The sequence below is a fragment of the Tachyglossus aculeatus genome, chromosome X1 (assembly GCF_015852505.1).
Source record: "Tachyglossus aculeatus isolate mTacAcu1 chromosome X1, mTacAcu1.pri, whole genome shotgun sequence".
In the NCBI taxonomy this organism is placed as follows: Eukaryota; Metazoa; Chordata; class Mammalia; order Monotremata; family Tachyglossidae; genus Tachyglossus; species Tachyglossus aculeatus.
The window spans coordinates 33902491-33928856 of record NC_052101.1 but is presented as its reverse complement, the minus strand read 5'-3'; the positions used below and the strand labels follow the sequence as shown (position 1 = coordinate 33928856).

The 26366-nt window shown below is 43.4% G+C and overlaps 1 non-coding gene across 1 annotated transcript; it reads right to left on the bottom strand.

Moving 5' to 3' along the window:
* Positions 1–12097: 12097 nt before the first annotated feature.
* LOC119920421 lies at positions 12098–12235 on the bottom strand. The gene has a single exon (XR_005448167.1). It is a non-coding gene; the product is annotated as a small nucleolar RNA SNORA7 (small nucleolar RNA).
* Positions 12236–26366: the final 14131 nt, after the last annotated feature.

Here is a 26366-nt window from a genome sequence, read left to right as displayed (position 1 = left end):
CCGCTCTTGGTATCTTTCCTCAGTGTCTTTTATGCCCTTCAGATACATGGTGTTCAGAAGAGCACACAGTTCTGTGGGCTGGGTTTTATACAGTGGGGAAATTGCGACTTTCATATTGTTTTCACTATCCTTTCAGGTGATACTGAGTGTTTTATTGTCTCCTTGGGCCTCCACTTCTTTTAAATTATGATTTTGCAACCACTCTGGAGTTTTTGGTCACAGCTACATTCCTCAACACTTACATCAGTGTTCATCTGTTACTTTCCTGTTCTGGCGCAACTTTTTGAGCACTTCCTGCAGTTTGTTACCATTAGCATGACATTTCACTGGTGTGACTGGTGTGAACCGCAAATTTGGAGAAACCATCACATGTACCCTGCTCCTGTAAAAATGGTAAATAAAAGTGGTACCTGGGTGACCTCCTATGGATGGAGTCTCCAGTCAGGACTGATAGATGACTCTTGCCTGGCCCTGAGACTTCAGGTTGAGAACCTCTGCAGAGGAATTAATTATAGTGCCAGGGGTTAATAAAGCCCTGTTTTGCTAACCCTTCCAGTCAGGTACCCGCTGGAGTACAGAGTGCGACGAGCCAGTCAGTGAGCAGAAGTGTGGCAAATTATGAAGTGCATGTGTGGTATTTGCCCATTTTAACTAGCTAAAGACAGAATTGGGACTAGAACTGAGATCTCCTGATTCGTGTTCTTTCCACTGGACCAACTGCAGGGAAGAGGGTCTTCAACTTCTTTGCTTGTAATTCTCCATCTAGGAAAGTGTCAGTTTACCCCTCTCCCCAATTTTTTCAATCAATTTTCTATTCATGAGAAAACATTACCTCCTACCATGATAACTGGGTTATTTTAAATAGCCCTGGGTAAAGAACCTTCCCAAAGACCTTTGGAAAATCCAGGTGAATTACTTTCACTGATATCCTTCTATCCACATGCTCAATGACCCCATAAAAGAACTGTAGAAGAGTAATGAGGCGTGATTTTTCCTCTTCATGCTGTCTTTCCCCCAAGCAGCTTGTGTTTGTTAGTTATACTGGGCTGGTAGCAGTGTTGTACGAACAGAGTATTGCAGGACGAAATTAAAAAATCTTCCAGAAGGCAGTATGCAATCACTGGGAAACTCTTAATGACTAAAAGAAGGTCTGTTGCAATAGCAGTGGACAGTAATTGTCATAAAAAGATATGAAAAATATCCCAGGGGTTACAGTGAGAGGAAAATATATATAAAACCATTTAACTGGCAATAAGACTAGTACTTTGGCTAAAGTAGCATGGGTATTATCCCAGGGTAAAGCAGTAGGTTACTCAAAGTTCTGCAATTAAAATTTTATGTAGTAGGAGCAACCACATTCCTGCATGCCAATCTGCAACATCAAGTGGCAAGACAAGATCCCCCAAAAATCAGATCCTGGAAGGAAATTATCTTAGCATCTAAGCAACATTCACCTCTACATAGTTCCGCTGGGCAGCACATAGTCATAGCAGCTGAATGGTGAACTGAAGTGGGGCAACCGGAGAAGCAGCGTGGTTCAGTGGAAAGAGCACGGGCTTTGGAGTCAGAGGTCATGGGTTCCAATCCCGGCTCTGCCAAATGTCAGCTGTGTGACTTTGGGCAGGTCACTTAACTTCTCTGTGCCTCAGTTCCCTCATCTGTAAAATGAGGATTAAGACTGTGATCCCCCTGTGGGACACCCTGATCACCTTATAACCTCCTGAGCATTTAGAACAGTGCTTTGCACATAGTAAGCACTTAATAAATGTCATTATTATTATTAATATTAAAAGCAAAGAAAATGCAGAAATGTGCAGCCTCAGACAGGAGAGAAGGATACTGGGTCATAACTTCAATGTACTTTGAGGACAAGTATTGAGAGATCAGTAATAATTACACTAATGATAGAGGTGTCTGTTAAGCACTTTCTACATACTAAGGACTATCTAAGATCTGGGGTAGATAAAAGATCATCAGATGGAACACAATCCCTGTTCCAGTTGGAGATCACAGCTTAAGAAAGAGGAAGAACAGGTATTTCATTTGATTTTACAGATGAGGAACTGAGGCACAGAGGAGTTATGTCCAAGGCCACACAGCTAGAAAGTGGTAGATCTGGGATTAGAACCCCAGTCTCCTGATGTCCAGTGTCGTGTTCTTTCCACTAGGTCACGGAGACTTAGTTAAAAAGGGTAACAGAACCAGCTAATGGAAACAGTACACACAACTGCCCAAAAGGGAACAATCCTTGTGCGTGCAGCTTGTGGAAGGGTCTGTTGGACCCACAATGGCCTTTGAAGTCACATCTGCAACAGTAGATGAAATTCACCATCGTTACATGTACACACCAGATGAGCAGAAAACTTCCATGAACAGTCTTTCTCGTCTGTAGAGCAGATCAGTGGTATTTATTGAGGGCTTACTCTGTGCAGAACACTGTACTAAGCACTTGGGAGAGTATAATACAACAGAAGTAGCAGACAAGTTTCCTGCCCATAAAGAGCTTCCAGTCTGGAGGGGAAAACAGACATTAATATAAATTAATAAGGAATTTATATGTACACAAGAGCTGCGGGGTTGGCAGAGGAGTTAATATCAAATGCCCAAAGGTCATAGATCCAACTGGATAGATGGCACAGAAGGGAGAGGAGGCAGGGGAAAAGAGGGCTTAATTGGGGAAGGCCTCTTGGAGGAGGTGTGACCTTAGTTGAACAGGAAGCCAACCCCTTCACCTACCAGTGGCCTAGCAATTGTATAAGTGTCCCATCTGAGGGACATCCTAATCTACTATTTTACAATGGGATGACTGGACCTGATCACCTCAAAAATCCTTATCTGCTGCATACTGGTCTTTTTTTATGGTAAATAATTTCCCCAGACTTTTCAATAATGTATTAAACAGCCTACAAGTAATCTAGAGGCTGTTTTTGTTGTTTGTTTTTTCAGCTAGTTTTCAGTTTTTGCCCACCAAAGACTTGCATTTTATCTTTAATTCCCTTTTTCAAAATTTGATTTCCCAGTGGATATTATTGACCTTCCCTCCCCAGCAGGCACACTCAATTTAATCCTATTTCTTAATCAACGTCTCCCAGGATGAAAGGGTCAGTAACAAAAAGCCTTCAAGAAACTTCCCATAAATTGAGAAGCCAGGTCATGATGCTCCTATTTTCAACTGCTGGTCAAACAGGCTCTCTTTGGTCTCTCATAGGGAACATTTTTTGTTTGGAATTTAGGACGCATTTTAGGCTTGAAACTGATACTGCGAAGGAAATTTACTTCAGAAAAGCAACCTGCACTACACTTTCCCCCTAACCTACTCATGAAGTTTCCAGTTCTCTTTTCCAGGACATTCACTTTTCAATCTTCAAATTATATGCTTAGAGAATTGATCAATCAGTGGTATTTGTTAATGCTTACTTTGCTCAGCACCCTGGGCCAAGTGCTTGGGAGAGTACAATCAAGTAGAAATGGTAGACATGTTTGCTGCCCACAAGGACCTTACAGTCTAGAGGAGGAGATGGACATCAAAATTATGAAAATGTACCTAAGTGCTCTTGGGTTGTGGGTGGAGCGAATAACAAGTGCTACAGAACCAAGTGACGCAGAAGGACGAGGGAGTAAGGGAAGGAGCGTTTAGTCAGGGAAGGCTTCTGGGAGGAGACGTGAGTTTAATAAGGCTTTGAATGCGGGCAGACTGGTGGTCTGTCCTAAATGAAGGGGGAGGTAGTTCCAGGTCAGAGGGCGTTATCCTCGACCCATCTCTCTCATCCAGCCCACATCTTCAATCTGTCAACAGATCTTGTCAGTTTTACATTCATAGCATTGCTAAAATCTGTCCTTTCCTCTCCATCCAAACTGCTACTACATTGTTCTAAGCACTTAAATTAGTATAGTGCTCTACATACAGAAAGCACTGAATAAGACTGATTGATTGATCCTGCCTAGACTTCTACATTAGCCTCCTCACTGGCCTCCCTGCCTCTTGTCTCTCCCAACTCCAATCCTTACTTCACTCTGCTGCTCTGATCATTTCCCCCCACCCTCAAGGAAAAGGTCATTTCACGTCTTCCTACTCCTCAAGAATCTCCAGTAGTTGCCCATCCACCACATCAAACAGAAACTCCTTATCATCGGCTTTAAAGCAACTCAATCAGCTTTGCCCCTCCAATCTTACCTTGCTGATTCCCTATTACAACCCAGCCCACACACTTCACTCCCCTAAAGCCAACCTACTCACTGTGTTGATTTCGTTTATTTCTCCACCTTTCCCTTGCCCATGTCCTCCCTCTAATTTGGAAAGAACATACATACCTCTATGTATTCTCCCAAGTGCTTAATACGGTACTTTGCACATAGTAAGTGCTTAATTTGGGTGGATGTTTATGGTACATGCAAATACGGTATTCATTTTTGTTAACTTGAAAGTAACAGCCAAACATTATATTATTTGCATACCATAACAGAAAGTAGTCACATTATATGCAGAACATTGTGAAGTACGACCCCCCCCCCCCCCTTATATGGTTCCAAGCTAATGGATTTTTCTTGTCCCCCATATGACATCATTATGATATACTGAGCATGATGACATTGAAGTTGTCTACATGGCTGCCCTGATTCACACTCCGCAAGCAGTCTTCCCTATTCCCCTTAGCTTGGGGCCCCTGGGCTTAGCCCTATGACCCCTTGGGTTAATCCAACCTAGTCATGCCAGACTTTTTTAAGGAAATATGTAGAATCTAGAGTTTGGAACTTGGGGAATCCTCACTCCTTCATTGCTCTAGAGTCATTGCTTTTACCTTCTAGCTCCTGTAAACAGATCACTTCCGAGCTGGGGGACACGGTGGCAGGAGCCAAAAAAGAGGGAGCTATGCATCTAAATTAAGAATATCTGACACAAAAGCAGCTATGGAAACCACGCTGTCTGGTATAAAATTGGATGAATGATCACCCTACATTCAGTAAAAAATATTGATTGATTTAAAGAGATTCAGTTGTCCTGCTTAGGGATAAGGGTTCCATTCCTAGCTCAGTTAAAGTTAAAGTTAAAAACCAGTGGTGTAGGAGCTGAGAGGTAGAGTTGTGTCCTGGCCGAGGTCATTGTTCTGGTTCCAGGGGATCCTTGTGGGACCCCAATGACTGACTTTTTGGTCACCTTGGGAATGTAGTGAGGTCAGAAGGGGAGTAGAAAGGGCAGGAGGACACAGGAGCGGGAAAGTTTAGCTGTTGAAGTGCTACCTTAGTTACTGCTATTGCCACCACAACTGAGGGAATCTACCACATTAGCTGGGCCTAAAACAGGGCCTTAATAAAAATGATGGCATTTGTTAAGTGCTTACTATGTGCAAAGCACTGTTCTAAGCACTGGGGAGGTTACAAGGTGATCAGGTTGTCCCACGGGGGGCTCACAGTCTTAAACCTCATTTTACAGATGTGGTAACTGAGGCACAGAGAAGTTAAGTGACTTACCCAAAGTCACACAGCTGACAATTGGAGGAGCCAGGACTTGAACCCATGACCTCTGACTCCAAAGCCCGTGCTCTTTTCCACTGAGCCATGCTGCTTCTCTAACTCCCAAGTAAGCTTTTGGATGATAGGGAAGAGCTCTAAAAAGCATGTGGTTCCCACTTCATTTTTGTAGTGAGATTGAGCTGGTACTTTTAGGTCCTGGACTGATTGGACAAGGGCTTCCTCCTGCAATAATAAAATAATAATAATAATGGTACTTGTTAAGCACTTACTATGTTTCAGGCACTGTACTAAGCCCTGGGGTGGTTACAAGCAAATCGGGTTGGACATAGTCCATGTGGGGCTCACAGTCTCAATCCCATTTTATAAATTAGGGAACTGAGGCTCAGAGAAGTGAAGTGACTTGCCCAAGGTCCCATAGCAGACAAGTGGTGGAGCTGGGATTAGAACCCATGACCTTCTGACTTCCACCATGCTTGCTGGTGCCAACATGCCAGACTAGGTCCTAAGCAGCCAGGGCCTAGTCTAAGCACATTGTTTTTCTTTATTCTGGACTTACTTCCCCTCATCTAGCAATAAGAATGAACAGGAGAGCATTTAAAGGGATGACTGCCTTCTCTTGACCAAGGACCTTAGTTCCTCTTAAATTCACCTCTGAGGCAACTGAAGGCAGGGAAGCAGCGTGGCTCAGTGGAAAGAGCTCGGGCTTTGGAGCCAGAGGTCATGGGTTCAAATCCCGGCTCTGCCAAGTGTCAGCTGTGTGACTTTGGGCTAAGTCACTTCACTTCTCTGTGCCTCAGTTCCCTCATCTATAAAATGGGGATGAAGACTGTGAGCCCCCAGTGGGACAACTTGATCACCTCGTAACCTTCCCGGGGCTTAGAACAGTGTTTTGCACATAGTAAGTGCTTAATAAATGCCATCATCATTATTATTATTATTATTCTCTGGGTCTCAGTTCCCTCATCTGTAAAATGGGGATTAAGAGTGTGAACCCATGTGGGACAGGGACTGTATCTAACCTGATTACCTTGTATCTACTCCAGCACTTAGAACAGTGCTTGGCACATTCATTCAATCATGTTTACTGAGCGCTTACTGTGTGCGGAGCACTGTACTAAGCACTTGGGAACTACAAGTTGGCAACATCTAGAGACGGTCCCTACCCAACAACTGGCTCACAGCAGAAGCAGCATGGCCCAGTGGCTAGAGTACAGGCCTGGGAATCAGAAGGTCCTGGGTTCTAATCCTGGCTCCACCACTTTTCTGCTGTGTGATCTTGGGCAAGTCACTCACTTCTCTGCGCCCCAGTTACCTCATCTGTAAAATGGGGATCGAAGCTATGAGCCTCACGTGGGACAGGGACTGTGTCCAAGCCAATTTGCTTGTATCTTCTCTGTGCCTCAGTTACCTCATCTGTAAAATGGGGATCGAAGCTATGAGCCTCACGTGGGACAGGGACTGTGTCCAACCCAATTTGCTTGTATCCACCTGAGCACTTAGTACAGTGCCTGGCACTTACTAAGCACTTAAAAAAATAACAGAATTATTATTATTAATAAGAAATACCATTATTATCATCATCACCATTATTAAGTGGATTTAGGGTTTGGGCAGGTTGGCTTCCATGACCTGTCGGTGCCTCCCTGCTTAGCCCGAGGGTGATGCAGGCCAGGTTGGGTGCCTTGCCCACTTCCTCCAACTCATCAATCCCGTCTGCGCAGACTGTACTCTGAAGAGCAGGAAAGATAAGACACCTTAGCCCAGTTCAGATAACTTCTTGAGGGTGGTACAGCCAATCTTGTCTTTCAGTTCTTGGGACAGAATTCTTTGAAATATCGACACTTTCATGGAAAAAGAGTTCAAAGTTTAAACCAGATAGATACAGCATTTACAATGAATGCCATTGGCAGAGATGTTGTCATGAAAAATATAATTGCTTGTAAAGGAACCTGCAAGTAGACAGAAAATTGTATCTCCTCTGGAGTGCTGACTGTAGCAAATTCCACTCAGCTACACCAAGGATTCTATTTATGATGCTCAAGTGAGTGAGTGCATAGAAAGAGGTAGATCTGTACATTATAATTACTGCAATCTTCAATTTTACCAGCACTCCTCTGGCCAATCTTTCCCCTCCTTCAATGAAGAATTAATTATTGGATTTTTTTTGAGATCTAAGGTGACACAACATTGTTTCCCCAGGGAGGAAAGCAGCTCAGCTAGCTTTGAGGAAGTTCTTCACTTGAAGGGTAGGTTAGCCCAAGTCGGGGCTAGCTGATTTGGGATAACGTGTATTAATCATGTCTCTTGGCTGCTGTTATTTCCAGTAATCCCATGGAGACGTTTCCCCCACGGGGACAGTGGGGCCACCATAACCAAATCCAAATGGACAGCTGTAACTCTGGCAGTTTGGCTTGCATCTGGGGAACTGTTCGGAGAGTCTGGCAATCATCCTAAATTTATTCCTCTCCCATTTTCAAATAAAAAAGCTTTAGGAAAGGGTATCTGCTGATAGTTCACATGCACATTCATAGGCTTTTTAGGTACAGCTTCATTACTCTTTCCTGTTGGTTGGGTTTAAAGGTCTGTCTCTAGACTGTGAACTTGTTGTGGGTAAGGAATGTGTCTGCTAATTTTGTTGTGCTCTCCTAAGCATTTATGGTATGGTAAATGCTCAGTAAATATGCTCGATAGATTGAAGCATTTTGAGTTTAAACCAAGCTGGTGAGCCCGTTGTTGGGTAGGGACCGTCTCTATATGTTGCCAACTTGTACTTCCCAAGTGCTGAGTACAGTGCTCTGCACACAGTAAGCGCTCAATAAATACAATTGAATGAATGAGTGAAGTTGGTCCTACTCTCACTTAGATTTGTCCAAGATAAGGAAAAACACCAGTTTCGCAGATTTGATGTAGTGCTGCAAACTTGAGGAAAATTTGCTACCCACTTTGTGCAGGGAAGCAGCATGGCCTAGTGGAAAGAGCACGGTTCCGTGAGTCAGAGGACCCGGAATGTAAACCTAGCTCAACTCCTTCCAAGCTGTGTGACCTGGGACAAATATTTAATTTCTCTGTGCTTCAGTTTCTTCATCCTGTAAAATGGGAAGAAAATACCTGTTTTCTCTCCTAGTTAGATTGTGAGCTAAATGTGGGACAGGACCTGTGTTTGACCTGATTATCATGCATCTACTCCAGGGTTTGGCACATAGTAGGTCCTTAATAAATACCACAGTTAATTTTTATTATTATTATTACTATTATCACTACATTCGGCTTGAACTCAGGTTTGATAGGGGAGCCAGGGTATTATTCCTACTTCCTCCACAGATGATTTTTTATTCCCCTTAAAGGCAGTTGGGAAGGGGCTAGGAACAGACTACACTTACTGGATTCCTGACATCTCGAAGAAGAGGTAGGGGTAAGGGGTTGGAATTTCTTACAGTCTGCTCTAGCAGCCAACACAGTATTTCCTAAGGACTCATAAACAAAGAGAGTCAAATGAGCACTGTGAGGGTGAAATCAATTTGCTCTTCTGACTGATTGCACTTCTCTCAGTTGATCAGTCAACCCAATGAAACAAAAGGCATTATTTAAGGGGCTCTGATCTTCCTCTGTCACTCCTCTTGCCTGGCCTTTCTCTCCAAGGGTTTAGTTGCAATCTTAGCAAAGCAGAAGCTCTTTCCTTATTGGTAAAAAGGAAGATTGTTTTACACCTATCAGTACTAGCAACTTGTAGCAAAATATTTCTCAGGAGGTGTTTGCTAGGAGTAAGCTGGTTTCCCCAATTCTCCCTTTCATACATCCCTGTAACAGTCATTCCAGCAAATTGCTTAGCCCAGAGATTCTCATCTCCCTCACTACAAACATTAAACTACAGGGAGGATAATAAAAGTTTTTATAAAGAACCCTTCCCTTGATTATTTTTTTAAGGACCTCATGTACCTGGGTGGAAGAGTGAATACACCAAGGTATTGACACAACCATTATGTAAATCGGTATTTTGAACAGTTAAACCTGTTGACATTGAAACTGCACAAACTATTGAAAGGGGAAGGAAGGAAGTTCAGTATTCTGGGGAAATGAGGCAGTTCTAACTCTTCAGAAGTCAAATATGAAATTAAAACCTCCTTCCTGGAAACAGTCGTAACTCCCCAAAGAAAATGATTGATTCTATGGATAGAGTCAGTAGACACATGGTGGGCTTTCTTTTCCCTGGATTCAAAACAAGAAGTGGGTAGATCAGCAAAACACATTTCTCTGTGGATAATAGCTGAAGTTTACCAGATTTGTGGGAGAAGAGGGGGGATGAGGAGAGAGGGCAAAAGGAGAAACAGGGAGAGATGATAAAGAGGGAAATGGAAAGAAGGAGGTAGAAGGTGAGATGAGAAAAGGGAGTACTTCTTGGCTGCTGCTCTGTCTCTGCCATCTTCCGCCACTGATGGTCTGGACGGGCTAGTTAAACTGGGGCTGCTCAGGTGATGACGGCAGAGTGTGGTGGTCCTGGGATTGCAAGCCAGGCAAGCCTGGAGAACTGTATCCCATCTATAAAGCTCATAAAACATGGCTGTCTTCTGTAAATACAGGTGACGTCCAGTCCGGAATGATGGCAGAAGGAGTCTGGGTTTCTCAGCTCTGGGGCTCAGTGGTTGGCCTCTTTGAGGCACAGGCTGGTTTCCCCACATGGCACATGGAGAGGCCACGGTTCCTGGGCCGGGGGCAGAAAACTAATAAGGCTAGTCTGTGACAGTGGGTCCAGCGCAGGAGCTGTTATGCCTCATCTTCACCCCGGCCTGGGAGGAGGGAGCAGTCCACTGGTGCCTTGGCAGCAGCTGGGCCAGGTGACCTTTTTCCCCTGCCTCGTGGACCAGGCCCAGCTGGGAAATCCCACGGGCTGTCAGGGATCTCCACTTGGGACAGGAGCCCCCTTTACTTCCTACTTTCAGCGTCCTGACTCCTCTTCCCCTACTCTGTTTTTCAAATTCTGCACCTGAAGTTGTGCACCTTTCTGACTGCAGGGCTTGGGGAGAAGGGAGAGGGGAAGATGGAGAGAAGATAAGGGGAAAAGAGGATCCTTTACAATGTCCCCTTCCCTTCCTCCCTCTTTCTTCTGTGCCCCCTTCTCCCCCATCCCTTTCCTTTCCTTCTTCTTTCTGCATTCCCCCCCACTTCTCTTTTGTCATCCTTCCTCTCTTTGTCTCCACTTCTTTTCATCTTTCTCCTCCTCTCCGTTTCCATCCTCTCAGTTCCTCCCCTTGCTCCTCCACTATCTCCTTCCCATCTCCTGCTCAATATAATTTCCTCCTGCTCCTGGACCTGTTTACCTTGTAAACTCTGTGGCAGGAAGAGGTTGACCAGTGAGCAGGGAGTGAAATAGGGGAATGGTGGCTTCTAGATGCCCTTTTCTTTCCCTGAGCCCGGTTTACATGTCCCACAGAGCTCTACTCCTGCTTGCCGGGCACTTGGCCTCACCTCACTATGGGTCAGAGGAATATCACAAGTGGTGCCCAATTATAATTCTCTATCATGTAAAACTTTGTCACTAAAAAGTCTGAGAGTCAGTAATGTTTACGCTGTTTGTAAAAATCATTCTTGACAATTGGCAATCCTGGATCCATTGGTTGCCTAGTCCTCTGTAAATCAAGCGGCAGCTCCTGATCATCAGCTTTAAGGCACTCAATCAGCGCTCTCCCTCCTATTTACCCACTTTCTTCTCTTAGCGCTTGGTACAGTGCTCCATACACAGAAAGTTTTCAATAAATGCAATTGTTTGATTGATTCCACTGCACCCCAGCTCATGCTCTTTGTCCCTCTCAAACAAACCTACTCACTTTGTCTTGTTCTTGTCTTTCCCACCACTGGCATCTTGCTCATGCCTTTCCGCCTGCCTGGAACTCCCTCCCTTTTCAATTGTGCCAGATATCAGATAAAATAATTCTTTCCTTGTCATCCTAATCTTGCTCGTCCTTTTCGATGGATGCTTAGTACATTACTTTGCACAAAGTAGGTGCTCAAAAATAAAATTCAATGAATGAGTATTGATTATTAAACTACTGCAGGTTACAAAGAAGGTTATAAAAGCAAAGCTCAGTCTTGTCTTATGCTGTCGAGTTGTCTCCTACCCATAGCGAGTCCATGGACACATCTCATAGAAAAGCAGCAGAGTTCAGCTCATAGAGAAGCAGCACGAAGTAGTGGATAGAGCACTGGCCAAGAGAGTCAGAAGGTCATGGATTCTAATTCCAGCTATGCCACTTGTCTGCCTTGTGATCTTGGGCAAATTACTTAACTTCTCTTTGCCTCAGTTACCTCATCTGTAAAATAGGAATTGAAACTGGGAGCTCTATGTGGGACAGGGACTGTGTCCATCCCAATTTGATTGTATCCACCCGAGCACTTAGTGCAGTACCTAGAACATAGTAAGTGCTTAAAATACCATAATTACTATTATTATTGTTATTATCCCTTCCAGAATGCTGCACCTCCAACTGCAGTCATTCTGGTAGTGTATCCACAGAGGTTTCTTGGTAAAAATGCAATAACGGTTTACCATTGTCGTCTTCTGTGCAGTAAAACTGAGCCTCTGCCCTAGATTCTCTCCCATGCTGTTGCTGCCCAGCACATGTGAGTTTTGACTTGTAGCAGATTTCCTTCCACTTGCTAGCCCCTGCCCAAGCTAAGAATGGAATGGGTATGCCTCTGCTTGACTCTTCCTCCCATAATCAAGACTGGTAGAGTACTGGAAATTCTCCAGTTATGATCCTGAGAGGGGAAAGCTCCGTCAGTACCCCCAAATTTAATAGGTCACCAGGAGAGAGCACTTGGTGTACAATTGGGAATGGTTTCACAATGTTGAAACATTGCTACCACAGAGAATAGAGAGTAAAGTAGCCTCAAACATGCTGGGTATTTTCATATTCAGGTCTTTTGACATATTCCATGGTATATATAAAAACGAACAGAGAAACAAATAGAAGGAACAAGGTTCAAACGTTAGAGAGGCAAAGTTGAAGTCTGAATTGCTACTTGTAATGAGGGGTAAGGTCCGGAAACAGTGGCTCTTTCAAATAGATAAGCCTGTTACAATATTCCAGACCGGCTGTTGGAGTTACACTCCATGCCACGTGCTAGCCTTCCAGTAAAATTTTTCCAGACTGAAATGCTTCTCCCCTCACTTCATCCAATGTGAAAGCATCTTGGAAAGTAAAGTTGTGTTAAATGCAAGGTGCTATTTTATTTCTGTCTTATGCTTTATTTTTAGCATTTTTATTCTTTCAGGGTATGTAATAGAGTCTCTTTCCAGTAAAGCAGTTAACAAATTAGTATTTATTGACACTTTAGTGGAGCTGGTGAAACTGAGGCTCAATGGATACAGTGACTGTCACAAGGCCACAGAGTGATTTGAGAACTGAAAACTTCCACTCTACTCCTCAAACTATGCAGCCTTATTCCCTTCCAGTTTGAGGGAAGTGAGTGGTGCGTCTTTGTCAGGTTGGTTGCATCCTCTCTGGTGTAAGTTTTCAACTCTTAGCTCTAGGCATTTACTAAAATAAGATCTAAGACCCTGACAAGCCCTGAGGCTCTGTAGAAAAGAAAGGCATCCCAGCACACTGAGGAATCCTGTAGGGGTTTCTGGAAATGTAGCCAACTGGAAAACAAAGGTCCACAGAACTCACAGAAATCATCCCAGGATTATATATATATGATGACCGAAATAACACCGACAAGTGAAATGGTGAGCATTTCTACAATGGCTTCAATCAATCAACCAATGGTATTTATTGAGTGCTTACTGTGCGCCGATCACAGTCTAGCAAACTTTTGTGTAGGTTTTTTTTTCTATTTTAGTGCTGGAAAAGAAGATTTAGGATTGGGGAGGTATGGAGCCCTCCCTTTTCCATTTGGACCAGGTGTGAAGAAGGTTAAGCAAATATTTTCTGCCTGGGAGGGTGGGAAGCAGTAATTTCATTCAGTGTACTCTGTAGAATGAAAAATACCCTTCTTGTAGGACATAATATTTCAGGCCCCATTGTGGTTATCACATTTTTCTAGAACCTCATACGTAGAACATTCTTCGTTAATGTTTGAGAGACAGCTCAGAAAATGAATGTTCACTTTATGAGGAGGTTCACCCACACCTCATTTATAATGCTTGTTGCCTCCTGGGAAACTCTGTTTGTACATGCTCTTTTCATTATCAGTTGCTACTCCTACTCTAAATGTGTGACATGGAACTGCTGATGTGAATTCTTCCTTCACTCTTAGTGATGATGTTCATGGAGTGGAGTGGGCAAGAGATGGAAAATACATTATTTTCTATCTGCTGTGAGTCTTCACTGTTAAACAAACCAGTCACTGCAGGTTTTAACAAACTAAGTTATTTAAAGAATTGGACTTGTGTCGTTCTCTGCTTTGTTGCTTCTGCCCTTTGTGATTTGTTTCGCAGTCCTGTGCTTCCTCTATCTCCTAGGGCAAGGGTTGTTAACCTTTTTTCGCAAAAGAGACAAACTAAATAGAATGAATCAATCTATCATTGGTTTTTGAGTGCTTACTGTATACTACGAACTTGAGAGAGTGCGGTTGAGTTGGTAGACATCATCCCTGCCCACAAGGAGTTTATAATCTAGTGGACGACCTGGAAATGAATGTAATGAAACCTTAGAGCAGCTGGTGTGTGAAGACCTATACAATTACTGCCATCTCACATAACGTGGTGCCCTAGGGAGAGGGGCCTATTGGAAGTAGTATGGATACAGTACAGTTCTGGGAATCAGAAGGATCTGGGTTCTAATCCCAGCTCTGCCACATCTCTGCTGTATGACATTGGGCAAGTTGCTTCACTTCTCTGGGCCTTAGTTTTCTCATCTGTAAAATGGGGATTGAGACTGTGAGCCCCACGTGGGACAGGGACTGTGTCCAACCCAATTTGCTTGTATCTACTCCACTGCTTAGTACAGTGCCAGGCATGAAGTAAGTGCTTAACCAATGCTATTATTATTATTATTCTCTGTGCCTCAGTTCTCTCATCTGTAAAATGGGGATTCAGACTGTGAGCTCTATGTGGTACACGGACTGTATCCAGCCCAATTAGCTTTTCTCTACCCCAGTGATTTGTACGGTACAGTAAGGAGAAGCATCATGACTTAGTGGAAGGAGCCCAGGCTTTGGAGTCAGAGGTCATGGGTTCAAATCCCAGCTCCACCTATTGTCAGCTGTGTATCTTTGGGCAAGTCACTTCATTTCTCTGAGCCTCAGTTCCCTCATCTGTAAAATGGAGGATGAAGACTGTGAGCCCCCCAAGGGACAACTTGATCACCTTGTAACCTCCCCAGTGCTTAGAACAGTACTTGGCAAATAGTAAGCCCTTACAAAATTCCATCATTATTATTAATACAGTACCTGGTGCATCGTAAATGCTTAAGAAATACCATAATTATTTGTAAAAGGGGAAAGAAGGGGAGAAGAAAGGAGGAGTGAAGGGAAAGAGATGACAAGAAGGGAAGTAATGGTTGGAGAGCAAGTCAGCAACAGGCAAACTGCCCAGGGACCTCCACCAGCCTGGGGGCCTACACCTGTCCAGGGACCTCTTCCTGCTTGGGGCTGTGGGTATCAACTTGAGAAGGCCACAAACCTGGTCCCCTTCCTTGGGGGCCAGAAAGCCTGTGCAGGCATGAACTTAAGCGCTCTGACTAGAGAATCCTTGCCTGCATCCACCCAGGGAAGGGGGGACTTTCCACCCCTCCATTCAGAAAGAATCCACTCTCCCTGAATGTTCTGTGCACTCAAGAAATTTTTTGGCTCCTCTTTGTGTCTCTTGTTTTCTCCCACTCCTTCCCAAAGCATCCTGATTTCCCAAAGCATCCCTGCTTCAGCTCTGGTCTGGTCTGTGTGGCTGGTTCCGTACCTGCTTTTGAGCCAGCAGTAGAAGCTGGGGTAGGGATGGGGGAGGGCAGGGATTTGGTATGACCCATGCTTTTCTTACCTTCTAATGGGTGGGGGATGGACTGTAGGGAATGTGAAAGAGAGAAAATAAGAACAAACACAAACTAAACTTTCACAGGTTTTTCTTTCTCCTCTCCTCCATAGCTACCAATAGCAATGCTGCAATTTGAGTCAGCTGCTTGGGCCCCGGTGCCCATAGAGGCCAGTGACCAGTGTTCTTAGCCTCCAGCCCTGTCTCGATAACTTCTGCCTGGAGCTGAGCCCATCTGTGGTCACTAGCAGTGCGTGTGGTACCCTGCATTGGGGTTCTCCCTCAGCCCCTGTTCATGCGGGGGCTGAGCAGTGTCCTTCCTGTTTGACCCATCTTGGGGCAGGCTACTTCCTGCAGGCTGGGATAATAACAGTAATGATGGTATTTGTTAAGTGCATACTATGTGCCAAGCACTGTTCTAAGCACTGGGGTAGATACACAGTAATCAGGTTGTCCCACATGGGGCTCACAGTCTTAATCCCCATTTTACAGATAAGGTAACTGAGGCATAGAGAAGTTAAATGACTCACCCAGAGTCCAACAGCTGACAAGCGGCGGAGCAGGGATTAGAACCCATGACCTCTGATTCCCAAGCTTGGACTCTTTCTGCTAAGCCACGCTGGGGCACTTAATTGCCTTAAGCTCACTGTGGCTAGGCATGGAGTTGCTATCTTGACTCATCAGGCCCTTTCTGGCTCAAATGTCCTCCCTACCCTGCTTCTTCGCAGCCTTTTGGTGTGAAGGCTAAGCTAATGATGTCACCCTCATGAAGCTGAGTATCTGGATGGGCACCCATGGTTCAAGAACCCCATCTGATTTCAAGAAGAGTCATAAGTAACTCCTGAGATATAGGTTCCCTCTCCCAGTTCAAGAACACACAATTCCTGAAGGTATACTACTACTACTAATAATGATGGTATTTGTTAAGTGCTTACTATGTGTAAAACCTGGGAAAGATATGAGCTAATCAGATTGAACACGGTCCTTGTCCCACATGGGGCTTAAGATCTGAATCCCACTTTACGGATGAGGCACAGAGAAGGAAGTGAGTTTCCCAAGGTCACACAGCAGACAAGTGCAGAGCCAGTATTAGAACCCAGATCCTTCTGATTCCAGGCCCATGCTTTATCCACTAGGCCATGCTGCTTCCCTACTAACCTAACTCCTCCCCTTCCATAATAAATGTTGAATGGCCGATGTTGCCAATTTGTACTTCCCAAGCGCTTAGTACAGTGCTCTGCACATAGTTAGCGCTCAATAAATATGATTGATGATGATGATGATGATGGCTTTGTTTAAATCCAGGGCAATCACTTTTTTCTGTGGGTTCACATTCTTATTCCAACCTCTATTTGCTCTCAAGTGAAGGAATGTGCTAAGATGCTAAAATTTCAGTTTTGATCTCAATAGATCGGCCGTTTGAGCTAGATTGAAAAAGCTGCATCTTCTGCTTAATGTCTTAAGTGAAATACAGAATTTTTCTATTGCCTCATGAATATTTGAATAATCCTGTAGTCTTTGGAGTAACCGGGTTGAAGTTACTCTTTTTGGGTTCTGAAAGTTTAAAGCTATTAAACATACGACAACTTCTCTTGCTACATTTAGGAATATTACCACCATCTGAGCATCTGCTCCCCTTCACCTCAGGAAATTTGTACAAATTGTTTTCTTCTCAGTGTGGTGTCCCGCTATTGGCCTGGAATTGCTAAATGCTTTTACCGTATCTGAAGTTAACTAGCGATCTTCAGGCACCAAACTGGCCTTTATTCCCGGGAACAGACTGCAGTAATCAGTTAATCAGCAACGGTATTTATTAAGTGTCTGCCATGTGGGTGAGTTCAGCAGTTGCAGGAGCCACAATCTCTGCCCACCTTGAGTTTACAATCTAATAGGGGAAACAGATTCATTTACAGGCACTGTAAACTCCTAGGGAATATGGTTACCAACTCTGTTGTACAATCCCATTTATTCAGTGTTTACTGTGTGCAGAGCACTGTACTGGTTCCCCTTTCCAGGGCCGCCATTGCAAGAGAATACCAAGGGCCTCAAGGGAGAATCAGTTACATTTTTCTAACACTTTTTTATGGTATTGGTTAAGGTATTACTATGTGTCAGGCATTGAACTAAGATCTGGGGTAATAATAATAATAATGATGGCATTTATTAAGTGCTTACTATGTGCAAAGCACTGTTCTAAGCACTGGGGAGGTTACAAGGTGATCAGGTTGTCCCACAGGGGGCTCACAGTTAATCCCCATTTTATAGATGAGGGAACTGAGGCCCAGGGAAGTTAAGTGACTTGCCCAAAGTCACACAGCTGACAAGTGGCTGAGCCGGGATTTGAACCCATGATCTCCGACTCCAAAGCCCGTGCTCTTTCCACTGGGCCACACTGCTTCTCTATATAGTAGATAGATATAGTACAGATAGATATAGTACACAGATATAGTAGATAGATATAGTAGGTAGATATAGTACACAGTCCATGTCCCACATGAAGCTCACAGTATTAATTCCCAATTTACAGATGAAATGACTGAGGCACGAGAAGTGAACTGACTTGCCCAAGGTCACACAGCAGACCAGTGGCAGTGCAGGGTTTAGAACCCAGATCCTTCTGACTCCCAGGACTGTGCTCTAGCCACTAGGCTACAGTGCTTCACATTTAATCCACTGAACTGGGCCAGGGATTTGCAGTCCAAGTCTCTGGAGAGGTCTCTGACCAGAAGATCCCCGAAATGTGTTTTTTTGCCTCTTTATCCAGCCTCTGCTCCTTCCTGCCACACCTCCTGGACATGCGGATAAAGTGTCCTTCACTCAGCCAGCCCAGAAAGTCTGGCTTTCAGGGAAAACAGCTCTTTGGTGGTTGCACACTGACATTCAACTTGCCATGAAGGAGGTTCTGAGACCAAGCCAGAGAGGACTATGTGTGAGCCTGAGACAGGAGTTGGAAAGTGGGAGTCTTGACCTATGAATATCTTCTCAGAACATCTGAAAATCAGAAATTTCAATCAGATCTTCTAGGGCAGAAAGAATGTTCTGAAGCCTAAAAATGTAGTAGCAAATCTTTATGGTAGTTTTAAAAAATAGCAGCTGTTGATCTCGATTTTTCAAGGCCAGTTTGACACCAGTAATAAGAGAAAGCAGCGTGGCCTAAGGGAAGGACCACAGGCTTGGACCAGAGGACTTGTGTTCTAATCCTGGATCTGCCCCTGCCTACCTGGTGATCTTGGGCAAGTTATTTAACTTCTCTGTGCCTCAATTTCCTCATCTGTATGAAGGGGATGAAATCTCTATTCTCCTTCGCCCTTAGACTGTGAGCCCCAAATGGGTTACTGACTGTGTCTGATCTGATTTATCCTAGCACTTAGCTCTCAGAGTTTCAACAAATGCAATTGATATTATTATTATCATTATTGCTATTATTACTGTACTCCTCTTGTAGCCATTTTGGATATTTCAGTCTGGGTGACTAGGACCCAGTATATCAGTGTATATTCTGCAAGATTGTAAGCTCCTTTAAGTCAGGGATCTTGTGTATTTTTTCCACTGTACTCTCCCAGGAGCTTAGTACAGTGCTGTGCACATGATATGCACTCAAATACCTCTGATTTTTTTTCTCAGAACAACAGATGGTGAAGGTATTGGGAGAATAAGCTGCCATTTTACTGCTTCTATTCTAGACTAGGCATCCTTGAGAGAAGTCGATTGCAGCTTATCAAATAAAGCTATCTCCTGATATTACTAGGGGCAAGGATGGGAGGCTAAGAATTTTCGGGAAATTATAACTATCCTTTGTCTTGGCTTATTTTATCTCTCTCACTTTCTCTACTCCTCCCCCCGTTTCTATCTTCTGAACATTAAAAAAATCATTTTTATTTAAGTAAACCTTCAGAATATGAGCCTATAGCGTTGGCAATAGTGTTTTTTTTCCCATCTCCAGAGTCTTCGATGATCAATCAGTCAATTAAGTGCTTACTGTGTGCAGACCTCTGCACTAAGTGCTTTAAAAAGTACAATGCAATGCAGTTGATGCATGCAATCCCTGTCCACAAGGAGTTTGCAGTCTATAAGGGGAGTCAGACATTAAAATAAATTACAGAAAGGGGAAACAGAGTATAAAGGTATTTATCTAAACGTTGTGGGGTTGGGGTACAAAGCAAAGTACAGTGTCGATGCACAGCGTTAGGGCAAATGAGGGCTTAGTGATGAAGTAGCAGCATTTTGAGGTGGTGAAAGGGCCAAGAGAATACATTTGACTATTCAAACTTGACACAAAAAAATGAACATTTAATTGGAAGTCTTTACTTTCAAAGACTTTCTAGACTATGAGCCCATTGTTGGGTAGGGACCGTCTCTATGTGTTGCTGACTTGCACTTCCCAAGAGCTTAGTACAGTGCCCTGAACACAGTAAGCGCTCAATAAATATGATTGAATGAATGAATGAATGAAAATCAATTTTACTTCATGCAGAGGGGTGAAAAGAATTGGCAAATTTTGCTTTCAATTCATCACTATCTGGCATTCTTGCACCTTAGTTTGCTTCTCAGTAGAATGTGTAAGTTGACAGAGTATTAGGAAAGTGGCAACTCCTAGTGAGGGAGATCACAGTATTTAACAAAAGCATATGCAGTCTTTGTAAAGGGTAGGAAGGTGAGCTCAAAGGGATTAGAGCTAGACACGTAGGTCTCTCTGTTCTAGTCAGGTATGATTCAAGATGTGACCTTGGGGAAACTCGCTTCTAATCATTAGAGAGCATCTGTAAAATGAACACGGAGCTACTTGCCCATAACAAAGGGCTGATACAGGGCTTAATGAATTAATGTTTATCAAGCAGTTTAAAAAGCGTGGAGGCATCTAGTGTGTGCCACTAAAGATCTGTTAAAATGGCTGATGTACTAGAACTGATTTATCATTTATTAGACTATGCTGTTTTCCAAGGAACCTTTTAAAGGTAACTAGGTTATGATCCAGTTTGGCTATGATAGCTCATTAAAGCAGGAGTCAATGGGCTGGAAAAGAAACCAGGTAGACACTCAGGGAAAACCAGTCAAGAGCCTGCGGACAGGGGTGTGTGTGTGTGTGTGTGTGTGTGTGTGTGGTTTGAGAGGATCTCACCCCCAAAGAAAGGTATGTCACTGGGCATAAAGGGCAGGCTTTGGAGGGCAGATAAGTCCAGGAAAAAGTCATCCAGCACTCTTGACCCTGAATCAATCAATCAATCAATCATATTTATTGAGTGCTTACCGTGTGCAGAGTACTGTACTAAGTGCTTGGGAAGTACAAGTTGGCAATGATCTGTTTCCTTCCTTCAGTCTTCATGGAAGAAGCCATGGGCTGCCCAGTCTTTTTTCTCCCTCTTTTGTCAGCCTGTTAATCTTAGGTTACCAGTTATTCCTTTGTTTAAGATAGACCTACTCTCCACAGCCTATTAGTCAACTTTGCCATGACCTCAGGCGACTGAGCTCTCCGGAAAGTGCACTGTCTCTGACACAAAGAGAGAAGCAGCATACGAAACAGAATGATTGAAGCCCAGGAGTTTCAGACATTCAACAGGTCGCTTAATTTTCTGAGCTTCAATTCCCTCACCAGTTTCCGCGGGAGAGAGATCACCACACCAGGCACTCAAATTAATTTTTAAATAGTGGGAAAACAATTGAAAGTCCAGGATCCTAAAAATGATATAGCAAGGCAATGCAATGGCCTGGTGCAAATGCTGAGTCAAAGTGACATAATAATAATAATAATAATGATGGCATTTGTTAAGCGCTTACTATGTGCTGTTCTAGCGCTGGGGGGGTACAAGTAAAATAAATAAATGGAGGAATAAATATGTACAAACATCTATACATATATACAGGTGCTGTGGGGAATAATAATAATAATATATTGTTGGGAAGACAGCTGTGTCCTTTGTTCCCTTGACTCCATAACTCTGTGTGGGGAGTGATGAGAGGAGGTTGAAGGTATCTTTTAGAATTCACTGTGGTTTTCTTTCCCTATTTTTAATGGTATGTATCAGACACTGAACGAAGTACTGAGGTAGATGCAAGGTGATCAGGTTGGACACAGTCTCTGTCCCACATGGAGCTCACAGTCTTAATCCTAATTTTACAGATGCGATAACTGAGGCACAGAGAAGTGAAGTGACTTGCCCAAGGTCACACAGCGGACAAGTGGTGGAGCTGGATTTGAACCCAGGTCCTCTAACTCCCCGGTCTGTGCTAGGTGTTTTCCATTAGTTCAAAGCATGACTGATTGGGGGTTTTTCATTAAGACGTTTAAAGGATTGAACCTGAAAGGCCACTGTTAACCCTCAGCAGGTGCCATAGGGTCAGTATTACACTAGAGGATTAAAAAATATTGCACGTGAAATTACATATGCTTCTATGTGTTTGTGTTTCGATCATGCCAACCAGTAACAATGATCTTTGGTATTTGAGAAACTTACCCAGCCATAAATGGAGGAATCATAGAATTGCTGTTTTTCATTATTGCTGGCATTGTTTGAGAAATTGTTGAACGGCCTATATATTTTTTTCCTCCAATTAATCAGTGCCGAGCATTGTACTAATTGCTTGGGAGAGTACAATATGACAGAGTTGGTAGATAGAAACCATCAAAGACCAGTGCAAATTTTGACTGATTATTCACCACTGTTCCATATGAATAGCTTTATCACATTATTTTCTTTGTCATGTTGACTTCAAGGTGCCAAACCTGAAATTACTTTGATGGTACCTGCTACGGGTTAAAAATAATTGCCTTACTAGTAGAGACCTCTTGAAAACCCAGAATGACATGTGTTGTCAGTGTTTTCTGAACCTCAATTCTCTTTCAGTTAAATGAGGCTCTGAGATTGTGAGCCTCCCAAGGGTCAGAGACCATGGCTAATTCCCTCCCATGCAGACTCAGCTCCCATTAAAACAATCAATCATACTTATTGAGCACTTACTGTGGGCAGTGTACTGTACTAAGTGCTTGGGAGAGTCCACTTTATCAGTTGGTAGACAAGTTCCCTGCCCACAATGTACATAAGTGCTGTGGAGCTGAGGGAGAGGTGAATAAAGGCTGCAAATCCAAGTGCAAGGGTGACATTGAAGAGAGTGGAAGAAGAGGAAAAGGGAGCCTAGTCATGGAAGGCCTTTTGGAGGAGATTTGTCTTCAGTAAGGCTTTGAAGGGAGGGAGAGTGAACGTCCAGGAGACGAAGAGGGTGGGTGTTCCAGGCCAGAAGCCTGGGTGGGTGAGAGGTTGTCAGCGAGGTAGACAAGAATGAAGTACAGTCAGTAGTTGGGCATTAGAGGAGCAGGTTGGGTTGTAGTAGGAAATGAGGGAGGTAGGGTAGGAGGGGGCAAGGTGATGAAGTGCTTTGAAGCCGATGGTAAGGGGTTTCTATTTATTGCAGAGATGGATGGGCAGTGCTTAGAATAGTGCTGCGCACACTGTAAGTGCTTCATAAATACTATATTACTGCTAATCATTCCTGCCCTCCCAATATCACTGGTATGGTTTGATTTATTTGGAAGAAGGACCCAATATAAACCCCACAACCTTCGAATCAAGCAAAAACTCCTCACTCTTGGCTCCAAAGCTCTCTATCACCTCACCCCCTCCTACCTCGCCTCCCTTCTCTCCTTCTACAGCCCAACCCACACTCTGCCGTCGCTAACCTCCTCACTCTGCCTCGTTTTCTCCTATCCAGCAGTCAACACCTGGCCCACCTCTGGCCTGGAGTGCCCTCCCTCCATACATCTGCCAAACTAGCTCTCTTCCTCTATTCAAAGCCCTACTGAGAGCTCACCTCCTCTAGGAGGCCTTCTCAGACTGAGCCCCCTTTTCCTCTCTTCCTCCCCTCCCTATCACCCCCCTCCCTCCCTCTGCCCTACTCCCTTCCCCACCACACCGCACTTGTGTATATTTGTACATATTTATTACTCTATTTTATTAATGATGTGTTTATATAGCTATAATTCTATTTATTCTGATGGCATTGACACCTGTCTACTTGTTTCATTTTGTTGTCTGTCTCCCCCTTTTAGACTGTGAGCCTATTGTTGGGTAGGGACCATCTCTATATGTTGTCAATTTGTACTTCCCAAATGCTTAGCATGTCCTCTGCACACAGTAAGTGCTCAATAAATACTATTGAATGAATGAATGAATGAATTGGAAGTTTGTACTTGGATCTGTGACCTTTTGGAATTCTCCTCACCCTCAGTCCTGCAGCACTTACGTACCTATCTATTAATTATTATAAATTTTGTATTTATATTAATGTCTGTCTCCCGCTCTAGACTGTAAGCTCATTGTAGGGAGGAAATATGTCTACCAATTCTGTTGTATTCTCCCAAACACTTGGTACAATGTTCTCCATACAGTGAGCACTCAATAAATGCCACTGATGATTGAAATTGAATATGGGCATCTCAGAGATTCTGAATACCAAAACAAGAGTTGCTCAACTCTCCAATGATCGTTTTACAGAAAAGTAAGAAAAGTAGCAATCCCTCCAACCAAAGGTTTTCAGGTAATTGCTCTGGCAACTATCATACTGGCTTTAAATTCAGGTGAAAAAATGTCCCACTTGAACTTCTTTGAGAAGAGGGGATCACAGTAAATTTATTGCATCTTTTATCCACTGCATCTCCCTCCGGTTCAGATGAAGGATGTGCATATCATTAATTTTGACCAAATTAATGGTCATTTTAATCATTTTAATCAGTAAAATGATTCCTGATTCTTTGATTCCTAAAAGGAAAATACCCGCCCTTCTCCCAAATTTCCTTTGTAAAGGGCAAGGTAAAAAAGTGAAAATCAAAATCTGACATTGACATTTCAAAGGACCACTGTAGCTACTTAGAGGATTTTTTTTCCTGAACTACAGTCAATTCTTGTTTCAGCAAATTCAAATTAAACTTTTATTATTATTGCTATTATTATTTTTATTGTATTTGATAAGCACTTACTGTGTGTCAAGCACTGGGGCAGATACAAGTTAATCAGTCTCGGTAGTGTCTCGATCCCACATGGGGCTTCACAGTCTAAGTAGAAGGGAGAACAGGTCTTAAATCCTCATTACAGAGTAGGAAACTGAGGCAGAGAGGAACTAACTGACTTGCTGAAGGTCACACACCAGGTAAGTGGCAAGAGTCAAAAGCAGAACCCAGATCTCCTGACTCTCAGGCCAGTTCTCTTTCCAGTAAGCCACACTTTTCCTTATTAAAACTTTTCATTTTAAACCACATTTTGTAATGCGTGTTGACCTGAATGTGTGCCTAAAATTAACTGAGCCAGATTCAGTAGAACAGATTTTTAGGTTAACAAACAAAAATCAAAGGGTCCCTGAGGGTTATTACGATGTGAGTTTGTTCCAAGCCTTGAGCGTGAGAAGAGGCATGGAAACAGTTTAGGTCACACTGTTGATCGTATGCCCGAGGCCAACCAGACAGTATTCTCAGTAAGAAGATGAGATGCCTGAAGATATATGTAAGCTATGGATGTGTATCGAAATGCTATTGAATTTGACAGAGGATTCAACTACCCACTACCATGATTGACATTGTATTTGAAAGAACTTTGAAGTAACTTGGGTAGGAAAGGTGATAGATGAATAAACCAAACTTGTTCTATTTCAATACCATCCTCCCTCACTAATAAAATATTCTTATATATGTATTTGCCGACTACAATGGTAGAAATTCTCCTTCAGCCTTTCCCGCCTGCCATTCATTAGGGGGTGGTATATTTGAAATGGGAAATCCATCAACGCTGCCAGAATGTACTTCTCTTATTCCTTTGTGTACTTTATGTATGGATCCTTTTTCATGGTAGCTTATGCTACCCATCAATTGCTTGACAGCACCATCAGTCACTGCAAAAGGCTGTTGTGTGCATTGCACTTTTGTTTCTTTGTTTCCTCCAGGTCAGTGAAGGGAAATGATAAACCTGAGGCTTAAATTTGTAGCATTCCCTCTCATATGCCCATCTCCATGGAGTTATGAGGCTGAAAGTCACTTTGAGAGATCACTGAGCCCAGTCAGGACTATTTCTGGACCTTCCAGAGCAGATGGAAACTACTGTGCTTTATTGACTCCTTTCTCACTTTCCAATTATGTCTAATCTAAATCCTTCGTGCTGCAGATCAAGTCCTCGCATTCGACCTCTGGTGGAGGGATAGTCGATCCTTTCACCCGTTCTTTTTAACAACAACTTATCTCCTTGAAGACTTTTGAGCTCTCCTTCCTTCTCCTGATTAATGATATCAGAGGTGGGTAGGCTATTTAGAAAACCTCCACCTTCTACAGTATAAGTTTTAATCCTCCGGTTTACTCCTCTGTGGAGACTGTAACGTTTATGGAGCCCCTTTTGTATGTTTCCACATCTCCTGTTACCAGAGGGGCCATATCGTTGGATCTGCCAGAGGAAACCAAACCAATGACCCCTGTCAGTCTTTACCACTCTATCCCTGCAGGATTGCAATGTTTCCTTCTAAACTGGGAGCTCACAGCACTCATTGTTTCCTATGCCTCTCTGAGGGGGTCACACCATTTTGCGATTTTTCCGAGGATAGCCATGTTCTGGGAAGCTGCATTGCTTTGTGAGTCTGGGAAGCATCAGGAATTTTGTTTTCTAATGCTGGCAGCAACACAGGGACTCAGATGTCCTTTGAATTGCTTACACTCTCTATTCCATTACTTAACTGCAAAAGGGAGTAAGGATGCTGATCTACTTCACAGGGTTATTCTCAGACGTAATGATGGAAATCGGACAGGTAAGCATTATGCTAATGCACAAATACCCAGAAAGGCATGCTACCTAGAGCTTCAAGCAGATCTGAAGGGCAGATCGTTCCTATTGCATTCCCATGAATCACGATGCCTAGTCTGAGAGGTTCCCTCCCCAAGCATCCCTACCCAGCCCTAATTCTT